Source organism: Lissotriton vulgaris, chromosome 1_1 (genome assembly GCF_964263255.1).
Source record: "Lissotriton vulgaris chromosome 1_1, aLisVul1.2, whole genome shotgun sequence".
NCBI lineage: Eukaryota > Metazoa > Chordata > Amphibia > Caudata > Salamandridae > Lissotriton > Lissotriton vulgaris.
Window position 1 is genome coordinate 138,240,064 of NC_141685.1, and position 19,865 is coordinate 138,259,928.

General features: G+C 45.5%; 1 pseudogene; it reads left to right on the plus strand.

Annotated features, from left to right (window-relative positions):
- The first annotated feature begins 5,507 nt into the window (after positions 1-5,507).
- On the plus strand, positions 5,508-19,513 carry LOC147737793 (uncharacterized; annotated as a pseudogene).
- The last annotated feature ends 352 nt before the right edge of the window (positions 19,514-19,865 follow it).

Genomic DNA, 19,865 nt, shown 5'->3' on the forward strand with positions numbered 1-19,865 from the left:
GTCCAGTCCATAATCAATTACCCGGCAAGTCCCAGAACTTTCATCAGATATTGGCGGACCCCTAATAAAAACGGGCAGCTCCTCCTCGTAAAACAGGTCATAAAAAAGAAACAGGGACAGGTGTGTGTGAGATTAGGCATGGTTTGTGTGCGATGATCGGTTTATGACATGTTGTGCCTTGATTCTGATCTCGCTCGGCCACTGGGAAAGAACCTGGCCGGACAGGTTTGGCTTCAGGCAGTGGAGTCAGCTTGCCCAGGTCACAGAGGAGTCAGTAAAGGTGTACGTGTCCTTCAAGTCGTTTTCGGCCTTTAGTCATTGCCTTATGTGAGGGCAATCACAAAATGGCTGCCGATCACAAAATGGAACCCGAGGGTTCCGGACGAAAAATCCGATTTCAGGGTGATTCCGTCACTCGAACATGACGCAAATGCTTGTGCATAGTATTCGAACCATTACCCGTCTGCCGATACCAAAGTTGTCATGGTACGACGATGTATATGACACGGGTCCAGAATTTTCAGTACCACAGGGCCTATGTGAAGGAATAGAATATTTATGAGTAGTGAAATGCCCCTCCCCTGTTCTTCAGACCAGTAATACCCACTCATTTATATGAAACAATGCAAACTGTGTGAGAAATTTCTGGTTTATACTTGATATCTCTATCTTAGGAATTAGTTGTTTCAAAGATAAATTGCTTCATTTTTTGTCAGTGAATCTTTGTTGAGAGAGGATGGTGGTTACTGTAAACAAAACAACAAAGCCTGGAAGAGACCGCTATCTTAATATTTTAGGAGACAGTTGTGCTCTTAAACCAGAAACTCAAAACCTAATTAGAACCTACAATTCAGTCTTGTTCGAGGATATAAAACCGTATCAAATATAAGGAATAAGCCACAGACACAGGAAAATTAGAAATAAGCTGTTCCTTCAATTGTCGCTTTGCCACATGACCTATGCCACATTGTACTTGATCTGGTGTTTAAAACTCCATTGTATTTACCTCTGTTTACTTTGTTTTTTAGCACGTTGTGGATTTGAAAGACTGCAAATAAATTATTTAAAAGAATAAATAAGCTGTCCAGTTTGATTGCAAAACTGACCGAAATACTCATATATTCATTAAAATACCGATATATTCAATGAAATACAGATATATTAATTGAAATTCAGATATATTCATTGAAATACAGACTGGCACTTCCAGTTGTCACATTTCTGTAAACACTCTCAAGTCCTTTACTTCAGTGTTTGGAAGATGCTCATCTGAAGTGAAGCTATAAATACTTTTCCACAGCAACAGCCAAGTGTGAGGCCCTATACTTGATCTGTCCGACCCTTAAAAGCATTCATGTCTGTGACATCTGAAATCCCAGGTCTTTACAGGTATAACTGCTTGTTTGTGTGAAATGTATTCACTCCTGGAGCCTGGAGGCGGCGGTTTCGTCAGCGGCCACCAGAGGGCGCTCCTCCCCTGCTGATGAAACCCACTGATCTGCACACTGCATGAAAGGGAGAAGGGTTTTCTCTTCCGGGTCAGCAGCGGCAGAGACAGCACCAGCAGCAGTGGTGACATCACTTCCGGCCTCCCCTAGTGTGTTCAGCCTGCTGCAGAGGAAGAAGGAGCCCTGTCTAGTGGGCATTTACCTTCATCTTCAGATCCACACAGACTCCTCCCTCAGACCCCAGACCTGCGACCCCAGGAGGAGAGCTGCTGACTCCCCCATAGGCATTCATGGTGACGTCATTTGAGCTCAGCTCTTCCTGCTGATGAGCCTGAGTGAGGAGAGGAGGAGGTGAGGCCTGTCCAGGGGTGCAGAGGAGACGTTGAGTTGGCCCCTTTTGCTACTCTCATAAGATGAGGCCTGTCCAGGGGTGCAGTGGAGGTGAGAGGAGGGGAGACCTGCCAGGGGGTTGGTCAAGCCTGTCCAGTGGAACAGTGTCTCTCTTCGGGCCCTGTGCATAGCGTCCCGAGGCTCTGGGCAGAGTCAGAGGCGCTGTATGGGGGAAAATGAACTCTGGGCTCCTCTGTCCTTAATATGAATCCTTCACTGAGAGCTCCTGTGAGAAGCACCTAGAGGCCTGTCCAGGGGAGGGGCAGAGGAGGTGAGGCTTGTCCAGGGGCAGAGGAGGAGAGGCCTGTCCAGGGGTGCAGAGGAGGAGAGGCCTGTCCAGGGGTGCAGAGGAGGAGAGGTTTGTCCAGGGGTGCAGAGGAGGAGAGGCCTGTCCAGGGGTGCAGAGGAGGTGAGGCCTGTCCAGGGGTGCAGAGGAGGTGAGGCCTGTCAAGGGATGCAGGGGAGGAGAGGCCTGTCCAGGGGTGCAGAGGAGGAGAGGCTTGTCCAGGGGTGCAGAGGAGGTGAGGCCTGTCCATGGGTGCAGAGGAGGTGATGCTTTTCTGGTGGGGGGTTACAGAAGAGGCCTGTTCTGTGGTGTGGAGCCATGCAGAGGGAAGGGGGTGCAGCAGGCCGTCCACGGTAGTGCAGAGGAGGTGAGGCTTGTCCAGAGCTTGGGGCTGAAGAATAGGTGAGGCCTGTCCAGGGGGCAGAGGAGGTTGGGCCTGTCCAGGGAGCTGCATTGTCGGTGAGGCCTGTCCAGGGGGGTGCAGTGGAGGGGAAGCCTGTCCAGGGTGGTGCAGTGTAGGGGAGTTCTACCCAGGGGTGCAGAGGAGGCGAGGCGTGTCCAGGGGTGCAGAGGAGGTGAGGCCTGTCCAGGGGTGCACTGGAGGTGAGACCGGTCCAGGGATGCAGAGGAGGTAAGGCCTGTTCTGCAGCCTAGGTGAGACCTGTCCGGGTGGTACAGAGAAGGTGAGACCTGTGGAGAGGGGGTGAGGGGAAAAGGAGGTGAGACCTGTGGAGAGGGGGGAGGGGCAGAGGAGGTGAGACCTGTTCTGTCGGGGGAAGGTTAGAAGAGGTGAAGCCTGTCCAGGGGAAGGCACAAAGAAGGTGAGGCCTGTCAGCAGGTGCAGAGGAGGGGAGGACTGTCCATGGGATGTAGAGAGGGTGAGGCCTGTTTGGAGGTAGGTGCAGAGGAGGCGAGACCTGTCGGGTCGATGCAGAGGAAGCAAGGCCTGTCCAGGGGGCTCAGAGGAGGTGAGTGAAGCCTGTCCAGGGGAGTGTAGAGGAGGTGAGGCATGTCCAGGAGTGCAGAGGGGGAGAGGCCTGTTCAGGAAGGTGTAGAGGAGGTGAGGCCTGTCCTGTGTTTGGGTGGTTCAAAGGAGGTGGGGCCTATCTAGGAGGGATGCAGTGGAGATGAGGCCTGTTCGTCCAGGCGAGGTGGTCGAGAGCTGAATTTAAGTTTGTTAATTGTTGTCCCAAGAGATTTGTGGAATGAGTGTAAGTTGCTTGTAAACTGGCCAATTGAAGAGTGAAGTGCCTCAAAATATTTTATTATATAGTACAAGAGATTAATGCAGATTCACAGACACTATTGCAAAGGCAAAGACCGGGTAAAAGAGGGCGCATCTTTTAGCGTTGCATCCAGAGGTTAGTTCACATTTCCTGCAAAAAGTGAGGGCCCGTAGACTAACATTTCGGAAGAGATTTTGTTTTACGCAAAGTTCTGTAGTGGGAATTTTGTTACTAAGCAGAAAAATATCAAAATAAAAATAATGATGGCTCAGACAAAAAAGTTCCAAACGGGTGACAAAAGTGGTTCTCATGGATTGTATTCTCGTTTTGATTCTGGGTTTGTTGCTGGTGTGAATTTGGATATGCACGGCGTTGGGGTGCAGAGTAATGATGTTCAGTATGTGCAAGGAGGAAATGTTGTTCCTCTGGGTCAGGGGCAGACTGAGAACCCAAACCAGGCCTGACAATTTTGACGGACAGCCCCTGCCTCTTTTGTTGCTGGGTGTGATATAGCAGCACCACAGCAAAACCAGCCCCGAGTGACCAATACGTTTCCCAGCACTGAAGAATCAGCCTCCACTCTTCCAGCCCCCCGGGGAAACACCCGAAGCCCGTTACGGCCAGTCCGGCCCTGCTCAGGGTGTAGGTTTTATTGACAGTGGCAATTTAAATACCTCAAACACTAATAATGTGCAGATTAAGACACGCTCCTTGCGATGTTTGCAGGAACCTGGAACATGAATCAGATGGCACAGAATGCAATGTCACAGCCAATGGTCCCAGCCCAACTGGCCTCTGTGCTGAGCATGCAGAATAAAAGGCAGATATATTGGAACATGCCTTCAGTCCCGATGGTCCCACAGCCCAGTGCAGAATAGAACACCAAATTCTCAACAAATTCAGTATTTCAACAAAATCCTTCAGTGATTAATAAGGATTTTCCACAACTTCCTCCTACACTAGGAGTTTCTAGTGGAATGAATCAGACTCAATGACGGTGCCTGAGATGGGAGAAGGATTGCATGCTTGGGGCAGTCCTGGAGGTCATCCAGAGGAGCTCTTTTGTAGAAGAAATAAATGAGAATCCAGCATCACTTTTAATCAATAAATGTGCCTCCCGTTCCACAGTCAGACTGACGGGTGCTCCCAACCCACCCCTCTTGGGAAAGGAGTCCAAGTTGTAGGCATTTCTAATAAGCAACTAATAAGCTGTCAGCAAATGTTCCCGTACAAATTGGGTCAATGATGAATGGCCACAAACTTACACTGTGATTAAGATCCAGTTATTATGTTAGGGAATAACCTTGTAAAATGACTTGTGGCTTTTTGGGGAAGAGTCACAATTAATTATTCATTTTTTAGGTGTGGTTTATTAAAATTACATTTTGTTGTGCCATGTTTTCATGAACATTCATTGATTGCTGTCATTTTTACCTCATCGTGAACCATGTAAATAATGTGTTCTCTATGTCTAAAAACGTAAGAACTTTTCCTTGATTCCTAATTGAGCAGATTCTATATCAGTTTGCTATTTGACATTATAAAAAAAAAAATTCTTATATTTGTTGTGTGTGGTCTGTCTATTGACTTTACAGCTAGAGTTATTTCTGATTCTGGCTTTTCATGTACTTTAGAGGTTCCCTTTATGTGATTCTCCTGCAAATATTATGATAATTATTTCTCTGACTGAGTAACCATGTGCATGCCTTCAGTAATTATTTGAAACCTTTAATATAGCTTTGAAGCTTGTTGTAGCTCCAAAGGCAAGGGCCTTTACCAAGGGAGCGGTCCTTTAAGGGGCTGTACTGCCTACTACGGCTGACTATAAGGTCATTACACTGTTTGCCCCATGAGGGCAGAATGTGTTAATCAATAAAACAACGGTGTCCCAGAGACCGAGGGGGTTGAAACACCCATTGTACTCCGAAACCTTTGATTCAAAGCTGTTGCTGTGAAACTTGAACAGTTAACAGCCGCATGCGGGACCACGGCGGTTAATTGTTGAACATTCACAGCAATAGCTGTGAAAGGAGGCTGAAGTCAGCCCCTGGTTCTCCCTGTGCTCGGTTGTTTTGTAAATCCAGGACGGTTATTTGTAAAATGTGATGAGGTGTGATTGTCGTCTGATGCAAAATTATTTCTTTACTTCCTTTCAAGGTATTCTGGGATGACAGGCAGTGCAGCGTGGCTGCCACCCTCGGACGAAGAAAATACAATAATTGTCAGGTAAGGATTCCTATAACTCTATGTTTCCTTTCCCCCTGTTTCTTCTTTATCTCTTCCCTTTCTTGATCTCTGTTTTTTTTTGTCTCTTTACTTCAACTTTTGACTTTCTCTGTGCACTATTCTTGTTGTTATCAAACTTCTGATAATAATATGATGGAGCCACATTCCACTCTTGGAACATGTTGGGGGGTGCAGTGCAGGCCCAGTTCCTTTTTAGGTTAGTTTTGCCCAGCAGTTTCTTAACTATTATCACATTTATCTCCTCCTCTACACCACGTGATGGTGGTTCACCCTGATTAGAGTTGCCACGCTGTTGCGCTGCTACTGCGTTTAGAAAGTGACTGTGATTTTAAAATTTTATTGAATCATTGTGTGCGTTCTAATGGGGGAATGTTTTAAAAACTATTATAATTGCTCACCTGTGTGCGGTTACTGCATTCTTTCCAGGCACTCTTCTGCTTTTTTCTTCATCTCGGTGAGAGGGGGTGGGGGGCTTGTGGGGGTCTTTTGCTCTTTCCCCGGTCCACCACGGCTCGCCAATTGTATGGAGGGAAGTGAGTGTTTCACTCTTGCTGCTCTACTCCACTTCCTGTCCCAGATCGATGGGCAGCGCTCTATTTGTTCCTGACTGGCCCAGCTATTTAATCTGAATGCCAGGCCGGACGCGCAGTAAGTGCACGCAGCAGGTGCGCCAAAGGCACGCCTGTCTGTGTCCGTCTGTGCCAAGTTTACGCCTTGTGCCAGGGACGCTGTCCTTTTTATTGTAGACCCTGGTAAGCCCCTTGTTTACCCCAGAGGACAGCTCTTGGAGCTTCAAGGAGAGAAGGTTAGAAGGATGTGCACTGCAGGTCGATGAACTGTGAGCATTGGGCTATATGAGTGTGTTAAATGTAAGACAGTTATTCAATTGGGGGTAGCTAAAAAACCCAAGGGGAAACGTGTCAGCCCTACCCTTACCCATGAAACAGTCCTTTTCTGGGTATCTCCAGATCTCTGATTAAACATAGGGCAGAATTTAATGATTTTGTCTCCTCCCGTAGGCCTGATTGGGTATTTATTACTGAAACCTGGGCTAGAGATTGCTCAGAGCCTGACCTGGTGGAGGCTATCTCCTCAGGGTATGCTCTGTCCAGACTTGATAGGGGGGGTTGGGAGTACTTTATAAAGACACCTTCTCGTGCTTCACTGAGGCCCTCGCCACTCACTCAGATCCCTATCAGGCCCTATATTTCTCCTTGAAGATCCTGTGATCAGTTACCACATATTAAACATATTTAACTCTGGTAAGAAACACTCAGCATAGATTCTACTTAAAAAGGCTAAGATTTGGCACACTACATTATATAACAGCATTCTCAAGTAAGGAAAAATGGTCCTATATTTTACCAAACTTCCCCTGTGATGGAAAGACCCCCCAGTCCACTATGCACTTCTTACTGTTTTGTACCTTTAAATAAGATATCCAGAGAATTGTTATAAAACCACTTTTTTTAACCAATAGGCTTTTCCGTTATAAACAGGCTTTTAACTTATTATGTACTATGGATAATGTAAAAACGGTGTATTCTGTTATTAATTTTATACAAAGGGCGATTAGGAAAAGAAAGGATTTGTCACATCTGGATGCTTTAATATCTGAAAAAACTGATGACTGCCTTTAGTTGTGTCATTATTCCATAATGTTGATATAATCTATCATCCTAATCTCAAGTATGTTTATGAATCATTTTTTTTCTTCCCCTTTTGTTATATGTTAGGATTTTGCACAAAAACGCTCCTTTTGTACATATGCGATTTTTGCACTGATAATTATCAGAGTACTATCTATTTAATAAAGATGTAATGCCTGTTATGAAATACCGCTTTTTAAAAATATGTAAATATTTGAAAACTGTTTTTATTTATGTGTATATAGTACCTTCAGTCGAGTATGCTTTATGGTTGTATATTTTACACCGAATAAAGCTGGTTTGACTTGACTTGACTCTTGGATTGCTAAAGGGAGTGTCTATTCTTACCCATCGGCCTGGTGGGACACCAACAAATAGCGAGCTCGGAGGTGAGGGATATTAGGCTTTAAACCTCAGCCTTAAGTTGATGAAGCTCTTGAGAGATCTCTGTGATTTTGGCGTCATTAGTAATGTGGGAACAGGAGGTCGTGATGTGGGCCAGGAGGCCAGGTTAGACTGCTCCGGTTTATGGTGTTAGGGAGAAGCTGCGTTGGGAGAACCAGGGGAGGGGGGAATAGAGATGGAGTCATGATTGAGGAGTGGGGGTGTGGGACTCATACACAGATTGATGAGTCGATAGGCGCCATGTTATCTGTCCTGTTAGGGGGATCCGAGATAGCAAGTGTCAGGCTTTGCCAGAAAGGGTGTCACAGATGCATCAGTGCTGACAGCGGGGGCTCAGCACTTTCACCCATTCTTTTTAATCTTCTCATGGAGCCCCTGGCAAATGCATTGAACTCAGCGAACATTCTATATCACCTGTATGCGGACGACACCCAACTGTATATGAAAATCTCCTCACCAGAAGACTTCATCTCCCTCAACGCAATTCCACAGAGTACTCAAAGTTGGCTCACTATCAACCACCTCTTGCTTAACACCAAAAAAACGGAATTCCTTCTGTTCTCCACACCCAATCACACACCCAAGATAGACTTATGGTTGAAACATCTAACTTCCTTTGACTGTGCTCCGCACATCATTGACTCCGCGAAATCCCTGGGAGTCACCATAGATAAACACCTGAACATGCAGGCGCAAATCACTAATGCCACCAAGGGAGCTAATCACCAGATGAGTATACTAAGGAAACTTAAACCCTTCCTCCCACAGACCGACTTAAAAATGGTGATACAAGCCCTAATGCTACCAAGATTAGACTATGGACGCACCACTCTATGCGGTTTCCCCAAATACTGGCCGGGCCCGCTGAGGGCATCGCTTAACACTGCGGCCAAACTGGTATCAGGAACTAAAAGAAGTAACCACATCTCTCCAACCTTGAAAGTTCTGAACTGGCTGCCCTATGAGGCAAGAATACACCTAAAGATCGCTTGCATGACCCATAAAGCCCTGCATAGCAAAACCCCCAGTTACTTCACTCTAAAGCTAGAGCGATCAGGAGGATGCAGACGACTGCGAAGTGCGAGTTCACTACTACTGAAACCACAATCCTTCCATAAAAAGAGAACTGGCTGCAGAGCATTCTCAGGGATTGCACCGAAGATTTGGAACTCTCTACCTCCAGTGGTACGTGGAATCTCTTCCTTTACCTCCTTCAAACAAGCATTGGCATAGCCAATATGTCTCGCCTTTGGGACCTTATAAGTGTTTAGCAATGCAACAGTTGATGTTGTTGCACCAAGGATATTGTGCTGGATAAGCAAACACTTATAAGATCCGAAAGGCGAGACCTATTGGCTATGTCAATGCTTGTTCTTACTTTGCCCGGCTTATTAGAGTTATTGCCAGAAATGGCGTCTTCCCATCTTTAGGATTGGGAAGACAGGAATAGTGGATTTTAGAAGATCTCTGAAATATCGAAAATCGGCTCCTTTTTCTGCTTGTTTTATATGTGAAGGAAGGTGGAATCTGACTATAAGGTTGCCCCCACTTTTTTCCTGGTGTTTTGCTGGTTTTTCGACTTAGTTGGGCTGGGACTTTGCTAATCAGGTCCCAGCCTATCTGCTTTTTCTTTAAAATGGACTCTATGTACTTTAGGTACATACCAGATTGGGTATTGTGTTCTTTCTGTGAGTCCCTGTATAGTGACCATAGATACTCAGGGCATAGGTGTATCCAAGGCCTACCAGGGGCAGCAGCATGTATTATGCCACTCCTGGCTGGCCCTCCAAACTGACACCACAGGTCTGTTCACACAGCCTGGGTAAGGTGGTGTAATCACCCCTTACCTATATATAGTATCCCTATATCTACCTATGAATATAGACACCTATAAGACACTCCCATGGTACGCCTCGACAATCCTGGAGGCAGAGTGCTTGGTTTTATGTGAGAGGGTGCCCTAGCATGAACTGAGCCCCTCTGCAGCTTTCGGAACCATCTCCTTATAGCTGGTCCATGATATAGCCATACCATATACTCCTAAGTGCATTATAATCCTCATGGTTAATGCTAACTATGGTGTGGCTTTATCAAAACATGTTGTGTAAGGTGTCAAACACGTTGGAATACTACCCCCCCCCCCCCGCCAGTTCTGGCAGCAGGGGTAGCATTCCACCCTTCTAGAGGGAGAAGACATGTTACTACTGTTAAACCCGGTAAAAGTTCAACAGAGCCCCAGCATCACAAAATGGATGCTGCTGCCATAGACACGAGTCTAACCTGCTGCTGGACAAAACTCCGGCATGGGAGGCCTGGACAATAGGTTTCCTGCCTTGGGAGGTGCTAGCACCTCCCCAGACAGGCTTTTAGTGTATTGGGGCAGGGAGGGCTGCAATTCTTGACACTGCCTGGGCACACAAGGTGCTCCATGCATAGCCCGGTTCAAACCAGTTGCTGGGGCACTCCAGCCCCGCTCTGGCACGAAACTGGACAAAGGGAAAGGGGTGTAACCACCCCCTTCCCAGGTCCACCCATAGGAGGGACCTAGCCAGGTAGTTCAGCCCCTAAGATCAGTATAAGTATAGGAGCTGTGTCCCTAGGACTTTAGATTATCCTCGACGAATCTTTGCAAGAACTATCCTGGACCTTCGACTTTCCATTCTGACTGGAAGACGGAAGATATCTCCCTTGTGGTCAAGGAGTGACCACCCTGTTCAAACAGGCACCATCAGCAACTTCGCTGGTCTGCAGTTTCAAGGCTCCCATCGGATCCAGAAGACTCTGCGACTCAAGAACTAGATCTCCAGACTTCTCTGACCCTGACCCACATCCACAGCAAAGCTGAGACACGTGGTGGTCACGAGAGAAGTGGGACCGGACACCTTGGACATCCTGCGATTTGCTACCTGCTCGACTCCTGAGGCATCCTCGCAGTTGTGCATTGGAGTTAGAGAAGCCCGAGCACCCTTTGCACTGAAGCTCTGGCCCCTCCACTCCATGAGTGTCCTGTGGGTCCCGCCTTTGCATTTGTTCTTGATGCATCTTCCCGGCTCCTTGCCTGTTGGCTAGTGAGTCCCACAAAGACTTTCTTACAACTTTAACTTGCTGGCCTGGTTGCTCCAGGCTTGCTCCAATTTCCCTGAAAAGGGAAAGTGCCACAGACCTTGGGTTGCGATTGCCAAGGTTTGTTGAGTTCAATCCGGATACCGACATTGCTGTCAGCTAGATCCATCATGGGACAGCTCTAATCCAGCGCCTGGTCATCGTCGATGTCTCCTGGACCTCGTGGCTGAAGAGACAAACTCACCTTCTTCACCTGCAAGCACCCGACATTGCCTGGTTCCTTCCTGGTACCTTCCTGGTCACTGGCTAGTGACTCAGACTCTGTCCCCTCTGCTTTCAGGTTCTTCACATCCTCGATCCACCCTTGGATCGACCCGGACACTTTTCCTCTGGTCGCCTGCAACACTTCTTTGCAGCTCTCCTTAGAAAACGATGACAAAACCCGACATCAAAAGGCACCTATGCACCCGGCTTCCCTGGGTGAGGTAACACGAGTACTCCGGGGCTCCCGTGGGTCTTGACTCTCGAAGTGTCCTAGTCTAAAGGGGTTTTGTTGTAGTCCATCCGGAAGTGTCCTTTAACAGTAACTTTGTGACTTCTTCATTCTCCATTATAAGTCAATGGTAACCCGCGTCTGTGTTTAGACACTGCACTCGGTGGCCTCCTACTTCCTAACCCTTGGTTGTTTAGTGTAGCCCCAGCGATTCCACAGGCCCTAGGCCTACTTTCCATTTCAGTCGTGGTTCTTATACCACTATTTTAGTATATGGTTCATGAGGCCCCTGGGGCATTACTGTATATTGTGCAACTTACCGTATGCTAATTGAGTAACTTGTGATGTACTTTTAGCTCCGACCTCATCTAGAGTGTAAAGGAGTTGTGCTTAGATTAAATACATATATATTTGATATATACCTGGAGAGGTGTCCTTTCATTTGGTATTCAAGCCATTATAATTGGTAAAACAGCTTGCTTCACATGCTCTCTGAAGTCTTAGCCTTTTGACTGCTGGTCCATGCTACCACTAGGATAGCTTTCTATAAGGTTGACTTTACAACCACCATCAATAAGGGTCGATTAGACTGGTGCAAAGTGCTCATTAGAACTAGTGACATCATATGCCAGGCTAACTTCTCACAATATGTAGTTTGCACATATGGGAACCCTGTCTGGAAAAGGTGCACTACATTGATAGCATGCCTCTTGGTGGTAAAGCAGCGGGCTGGCTTATGAGGCCCAGGGCACCAATTGCATTTATTGAATTGCAGAAAATATTACTAGCGTAAGACGGTGGTCTTATATTTCTCCTTTCCTGGCTCTTGTTTCGACGATGTACATGCTGTTTATGATATCTCCAAGTAAATCTGTGTTATTGTGATAACTCTTGGCAAACCCAGTGAGTGCGTTAAGATAATTCAATCAACTATTAGATTTATTGCAATGGAACACTGCATGCTGATTGGTGGTGCCTCCACTCTGCATCTTCGTGTACATTGGTCTTTTGTGTGAAGGCCACTGACGTAAGTTTGATGTTATTGGTTAAGATTACAGTTCGTATAATTGTGCATTGAATGGTGTATGATTTGCATGTTCATGTGCTTTAGTCTTTAGCATTAAGGTCTCTGGATTAAGTGTTGGCTCATTGGCTAAGATCAGAGTTAGCGTCATTTTGATTGGTTTAAGCCCTACATGTTTGTAAACACTGGTCTTCAGTGTGAAGGTCGCTTTAAGTGTTACATCATTGGCTAAGATCCGAGTTAGCGTCATTTTGATTGGCGTAAGCCCTGCATGTGTCTATACACTGGTCTTCAGTGTGAAGGTCCATGTTAAGTGTTACATCATTGGTTAAGATAAGATTTGATTGACAGGCCAGGGGTACCCAGGCAGGGGGTGAGGCGCACAGCCATGACCTTCAAGTGTCCCAGCTAACACGGAGGCGAGGGCTATGACCTATGGATCCCTCATGGTGGAGAGAAGGGAACAGCCATGAATCCAGGAACAATGAAATCAATCTCTTTCACAGCTGGGCTCAGAGAGTTGTCAAGCACCATTGTACTGAGCAGGGTCTCTATCGGGCTCTGTTTTGTGCCCTGGCACAGATGGTCTGTTTTTTCCCGGACTGAAGTGACAACAGACACATCGATGTGCGCTACTCACACTGCTCACTTCTCACTAGTGTGCGCTGCTCACACTGCTCACTTCTCACTAGTGGAGAAGTTATGCATGACGTCATGTCAGGGGAGCGGTGTAGGAGAAGGGAAATCAATTAAAGAGAGTCATTTTCTCTCTGGATTTCCCTTCTCTTTTTGAATCTCAGGAGCAGCAACATTTTCTTGGTGTCACCAGGGCTTTAAGTGGAAGTGTTTTCAATAATATATAAAAGCCGTAGTTGCTGCTTATTTAACTTATGCAACTAGCAACCATTGACAAAGCCAATAGGCTTGACTTGTAGGTATGATGTGACTTGTTGTATCATATATCTGGATGCAATGACAGGAACAGCAAAATACAAGCCGGGCAGCACACTGTGCTAAATACAGATTTTTAGCTTATGTGTTTTAAAGCCACACCCTTAATTACATTGACCATGTCCCTTTCAGAGACCCCCCAGTTTTTTCATCCCACATAAAGCCCTGGGTATGATGTTACTTGTTGTATCATATCTAGATGCAACACAGAAACCGCAAAATACAAGTCAGGCTACACACTATGCTAAGCACAGATTTTTAGCTTACGTGTTTTTAGCCACGTCCTTAATTACATTGGCCACGCCCCTCTGAGAGACCCCCCCCCCCCCAGTTTTTTCACCCTACTTAAAGCCCTGACTACATCACATTACTCTGCCTTTAGCACCTTGAGTTTGAGATGCTGTTTGGATATGTTCTTTAAAGCGCTTTCAATTGAATCTTGGCCCTATGTCTTGGTGACCTTCCGCTTCCTCACTGGCCGGGCATTACTGAACCCAGGTCCGCAGACTGACCCTAATCACTGAACCCTGGTCCACAGACTGATCCTACTAACAGTTCCAGGGCGGCGGATGTCTTCCTACAGAGCCCACTCTCCTCCGGGCCACACCCGGACAGCCCCATCCTCCGCTTCAGTGACGAACGGGTGCCCACAAGCGCGCTGTAAGTGCCGGCTGCCTCTCTTCGCCACACTCTATGTCCTGCTCCATTAGTCTCCGAAGCGTCTCCGGGACTTCGGGGCCCCGGGGCCCCGGCGCCCCGTGCAGGGCGGCTTCCCGGGAGCAGCGGGCCTTGAGAGCAGCCGAGGCGGGCGACACGGCGCGGAGCTCCAGGGGAGAAGATCTGAAGACGGCGCTTAGCATTTAATTAAACCCGCTGGGACCGTGGCTCTCCCGGGCACCCACGAGGAGGACAACGGGGAGGAAGTCAGGAGAGGCGAGCGGATGGAGATGGCTTCATTGAGAGGGCCATAGGAGGAGAGGGGAAGGAAAGAGATGCTGAAAGGAGGACGAGAAAGAACGAGGCAGAGGGTGTCGGAGAAATAAACTAAAGGAGGAGAGGGGAAAATGAAGGAGGAACCGGTGGGTGAAAAAGTGGCACGAGATTTCAGAGAGAACAACAAAAAAAGCACTCGCGCGGCAGCAAGGGGGAGGGATTTATTCGCGGGAGCGATAATTGCAACCAGGTGGGCCGCGCGCTCCCGCGAGTGAATGTATTGACGTGCACGCGTTGCCTTTGAAGGCAATGGAACGCGTGCACGTGCTTGGCTGAAAAGCCTAAGCATTTGGAAAAGGTTGTTTTCCTTTGCAGCGCATGCGCGCTGTGAAGGCTCGACCTAAAAAGAAGTAAAAATGAACAAATTCACATCCTAAGACTTTAATTCTATTGTGACCTCTAGTCATCTGTGCGATCCATATGTTATTGCCTACATCTTTTGTATTGAAGGCGAATACCGAATGTATGTTTACTACTTCAACCACCTAATGTTTAATAACTGTGTATTGTGAAGCATTCTGATTCCCTTGTGGTTCATTCGTTGTTGACTACTAGTCACCTATGCCATCCATATACTACTATCTACCTCTTTTGTACTGAATGGTGAATACCAAATGTATGTTTACTACCTCAACCATCTAATGTTTCATAACTGTACATTGTAAAGCGCTCTGATACCCTTGTGGGTCATGTTCGCGCTATATAAAACTTTATAAAAAAAAATGTTCAGAGGTAAGGGGCAGAGATGAGGTGAAGGTGTTAGTATCGAGTCAGTGTATTTCAGTGGTCGCTGCTCTAGGGGTGTGATGAGGGCTCAGGCTATTATGACAAAAAATGTTGGTTGAAACAAGCTGCAAGAGTAATGGTAAATGAATGCTGATGGGTAATCTGATGAAGGGGATAGGGAGGAGGGGAAAGGGGTGGAGCAATACAAGTAGTGGGGAGAGGGGAGGATACAGAAAGAGGTACCCGTGGGATGGCTAAAGGGCTAGGAGGAGCTTGGGTCAGGGAGGAAACATATTCATCACAGAGAGTTTGATGAGAGGAAAATGTCATCAAGTAATTCTAGGCTGCGTTCAGATGCTTGGATGAGGATAATCCCATTATTATAAAGGGAGATGGTTGCCTCTGCTCGGCAAACAATAGAGGGAGTTACCGAGAGTCTGAGACTGTGGGGGAATTTAGGGGATGCAGTGATCCGTAGCAGAGAGCAAAGGGCTTTCCTTCATTGTGCTGGTCTTTTAATGCAAAAAATAAGGTCACTTATGGTAGCGCCTTTATTCGTGGAGACATAGGGGGTAGAAATAATGATTTCTGGGAGAAATTTGAGAAGTCTGTGTTAGAAGTTCTTGAACACGCTTTTAGATAGTTTATGGGGTATATAATAGTGTAGGAATTTCAGGTGTCTGAAACTAGTTTGGAGTCTAGTGATCTTCGAGAAAGGGAATCCATGGCTAAGGGCACCAAATTTCCAGAGTGGAAAGAGGGGAGGGACCGGAGTACTACATGCTCAGGTGGGGGGAAGCTGAGGGGAGTTGAGGAGAAGGTGGTATAGTCAGATGAAGGAAGGAAGGAAGGGATGGAGCAAATCATGGGGTGGCTGGAGGAAAGTTCATGCATCATGACAGAAGATGCCAAGAGAGAAGAAGGTACTCTTTCTGTTTTGGGCTTCCCAGTGTTATATGCATGCGATTACTAGGTGGAAAACAGCAAATCCTGAAGAGAGGGCACAACTGCAAATATAAAAAAGGGAAGTTGAAATACATTAGGCCAAACTAGATTACACAATTAAGAAGATAGAATCCGGATTAGAGGGATAGGGGGATAGGATGAACAGTTGCCTAGGATGCACTTGGAAATTCGATAGACCGAGCCAGTCTGGAAATCTAAGCAGAATTAGGAAACAACATTATTCTAAGATGGCCTCCACTGTGGAAAAACTTTGAAGCTATAGAACATGATAGTCCTTCTTACATGTCCATAAGAAGGACATGCTAAGTCCTATGTCGATATCTAGATTCCTAGAGTCTTAGAGGAACTGTCATTTTAGATTGGGCAGGGACTTTATATGGGGAGAGGGTCGATACATGATGCAGGGCCTACAAGGCCCAGATAGAGCCTCTTAATGCCACAAGGGTCCCAAACATAATAAGTGCACAAAAGGCCCCCATAATCAAGCCTTGAGACAACATCGAGGGGAACCCTCCTGAAAAAAGAGTTAGCAGTTAGTAGTGAATGAAACCAGGCACCTCCGTGAAAAATAAGATTTGATGTATGGCACAACATCCTGATGTCCACCCTTCTGTCTCAAGTCTTCCTGATCCATCTCCCATCTCTTACTCTAAGAGCTGTTCTTGTTTTATCAAAACCTTGACCATATGCATCTACCTCAAGCTGTAAATAGTATATGTATGCTGTGCGAGCGCCCTTTATTTGCTAAGTTACTCTATGAACACCTTTGCTGAAATAAATAAGATGTGGCATGTTCAAAGGAAGTTTTATGCAAATATCTCTGTATGGTTAAATGTGTCTTACATATGTCTTCATAAGTTTCAACAATAGTAATAAATGAGATACTTTTACAATCAATTAAAAATTGGATATGCTCATTCTGGTATTTTCCATTTAAGTAATTTAAATCTCTTTACATCCGACAGAAAACAATCGTTGATTGCACAAAATGTTTAAGAATAATGAAGATAATACTGTAAATCTGCAAAAGCAAAGTCCGAAACATTGAGTTCCAGTATTCAGGAAAACATAAGTGCTGACAGAGGCAGCCGAACCTGAACATAAACTGACAGATCTTGGAAGTACCGTCAAGGGCAATTCGGTGATTGTACGAGTCTCAGCTGTGCACCTCCGTGCCTCAAGATGAAGAGATGACCTCTAGAAAATTAAGGCCACACTGGTCAACCAATTTTTGGGTAAACATGTCCAATACCAGCTCTGATCATGAGGTAGTTACACCAGTACTTTGCTTCCTAAAGTGATATCAGACCACCATTCAGTGCTAGAGGTGTATTGTAAACTCTTTCAGGCCATTCCACAGCAACCAGCGAAAAGCACAGTTAACTGAAAGTTAAATGAAATGGGGGATCTGCTATATAAAACACAGAGTATATTTACCAAGACTAAAACTGCATCAGAGAACACACACAGGGGAAAAGCCATACAAATGCAATGAATGTCTGAAGAGCTTTAGTCAATTATCGGGCCTAAACAAGCATCAGTGAACACACACAGGGGAAAAACACATATCATTGCAGCGAATGTGGAAGTAGCTTTATGGAATCATCAAAACTCATGAGTCATCAGCGAAACAACACTGGGGAAAAACCATTCAAGTGCAATGAATGTGGGAAGAGCTTTATATATTTATCACGCCTAAAACGGCATCAACGAACACACACTGGCGAAAAACCATTCACGTGCAGTGAATGTGGGAAGAGCTTTATATATTTATCACTCCTAAAACGGCATCACAGAACACACACAGGAGAAAAACCATATCCTTGCAGTGAATGTCTGAAGAGCTTTAGTCTATTATCAGGCATAAAAAAGCATCAACGAACACACACTGTGGAAAAACCATTCAAGTGTAATGAATGTGGGAAGAGCTTTATATATTTATCATACCTAGAATTGTATCAGAGAACACACACAGGAGAAAAACCATATCCTTGCAGTGAATGTCTGAAGAGCTTTAGTCAATTATCACACCTAAAACGGCATCACAGAACACACACAGGAGAAAAACCATATCATTGCAGTGAATGTCTGAAGAGCTTTAGTCAATTAGCACACCTAACACAGCATCAGAGAACACACACTGGAGAAAAACCATATCCTTGCAGTGAATGTCTGAAGAGCTTTAGTCTATTATTAGACCTGAAACGGCATCAGAGAACTCACACTGGAGAAAAACCATATCCTTGCAGTGAATGTCTGAAGAGCTTTAGTCGATTATCACACCTAAAACAGCATCAGAGAACACACACTGGGGAAAAACCATATCATGCAGTGAATGTGGAAGTAGTTTTAGTTCCTCTTCAGGACTCAAGTATCATCAACAAACACACACAGGGGAAAAAACATATCATTGCAGTGAATGTGGAAGTAGTTTTAGTTCCTCTTCAGGATTCAATTATCATCAACAAACACACACAGGGGAAAAATCATATCATTGCAGTGAATGTCTGAAGAGTTTTTTTAAATTATCGCACCTAAAGCACCATCAGAAAACACACACTGGGGAGAAACCATTCAAGTGCAATGAATGTGGGAAGAGATTTTGTCGCTTATCAGACTTACATAGACATCAGCGAACACACACAGGGGAAAAGCCATACCATTGCAGTGAATGTGTGAAGAGCTTCAGTCACCCTTCAAACCTACATAGACATCAGCGAACACACACTGGGGAAAAACCATACCATTGTAGTGAATGTGGAAGTAGTTTTAGTGATTCTTCAACATTAAGGATTCATCAGCGAACACACACTGGAGAAAAACCATAACATTGCAGTGAATGTGGGAAGAGATTTTGTCGCTTATCAAACCTAAAACTGCATCAGAAACACACACTGGGGAAAAACCATTCCAGTGCAATGAATGTGGGAAGAGATTTTGCCACTAATCAAGCCTAAAACAGCATCAGAAAACACACACTGGGGAAAAACCATTAAAGTGCAATGAATGTGGGAATAGCTTTTTTCAATTATCAAACCTAAAACGGCATCAGCGAGCACACACTGGGGAAAAACTGTAGTATGGCCCCTAGGGACACACTATTCTTTGCTAAAGTTAGCCTGAGTTAGCAACCATTTTAGCTGCGTGTCTTTTTATTTTTGCGAACAAAACACTCCGTATCTTCTTGTGCAAGATGCCTTTCTGCCCACATGAGCTCATATTGTTCTAGTTTACTCACTGCGTACAAGGTCGAAAAACAAGCCACTGTGCTTTCTAGTTCTGGTCGGTCCGTACTATCTAAACATAACATTTGGCACTTCTTGGCACAATTGAGAAATGCTTGCATTATACTAACACACAGCATCTTTCTCAAGACAGATGGAAGACTAGAGCTTTGCTGAGCCTATGATGTACCCTTACTCCTACGTTCTATGGTGAGGTGTTCATCAGAATTGGCCCAGGGATCTTCTTTAATATAATATACATTATCCTACCAGGGGAGGGTGGTCTAGGCGCTATAGCCGTAATATCCACTGGTCATTCAGAATGATCTCTCCCTTCTTATTTTATGGCATTGTAACTTTGATCATTGTTTTTATCTTATGTATTATTCTGCTGGTGCAAGCTCGTTTACTGCATTATAGAACTACGCACAGAGTTTGTTAGTTGAAAAATAAACACTTTAAACTTTACATAGACTCTGTATTATTTGGTGTGGACAAGCACAAGGTGAGTGAGCAAAAGGGTGTGCATTGCTACAGTGACTCTGAAAGGTCGGGAGTTCTGTGTTCTGGGTTTGTCTAAGCATTAGATATCTTCGGAAGGTCTGGGGAGGTAATGAGACACTATAGCTAGTCGGTCTAGGAATTGTGGGTTCTTAGGTGTAAGTGCAGTACAACCAATCTTGCACTAAAGCCTATTTTCTTGTGCATAGTTAGGTATGTGCAGAACCTCTACAACAAAAACCTTTCAAGTGAAGTGAATGTGGAAGTAGTTTA